Below are 398 nucleotides of genomic sequence, written 5' to 3'. Positions count from 1 at the left end.
TCTGGGCACCCTGTGCCAGCACCTCAGCACCCTCACAGGGAAGAGATTCTGCCTCAGAGCTCATCTCAGTCTCCCCTCTGGCAGGTTAAAACCACCTCTTGTCCGTTACAGTCCCATGGAGAAACAAAGCAGCTCAGTTAGTTGGGCACAACCACGGGCCATGGCACCATCCCTGGGCTGCAGCATCCTCTGGGCTCCTGCTGCCTCCATGGAGCATCCATGTCCTTGCTCCTGCCCCGGCACCTCGTGCCCCTTCCCCACAGCTCCGCAACCTCACTGGAGCTGTCCCCAGAAGCCATCCCCTTGCAGGGACATGGTGCTGGTGACCAAGAGCTGCCAAGAGCACCTCATCCAGAGCCGAACTCCTCCGGTTCACTGGGAGATGTGCTGAGTGCCGC

Source organism: Nestor notabilis, unplaced genomic scaffold (genome assembly GCF_000696875.1).
Source record: "Nestor notabilis isolate BGI_N333 unplaced genomic scaffold, ASM69687v1 scaffold17476, whole genome shotgun sequence".
Classification (NCBI taxonomy): domain Eukaryota; kingdom Metazoa; phylum Chordata; class Aves; order Psittaciformes; family Psittacidae; genus Nestor; species Nestor notabilis.
Note: the sequence above shows the minus strand (reverse complement) of the source record.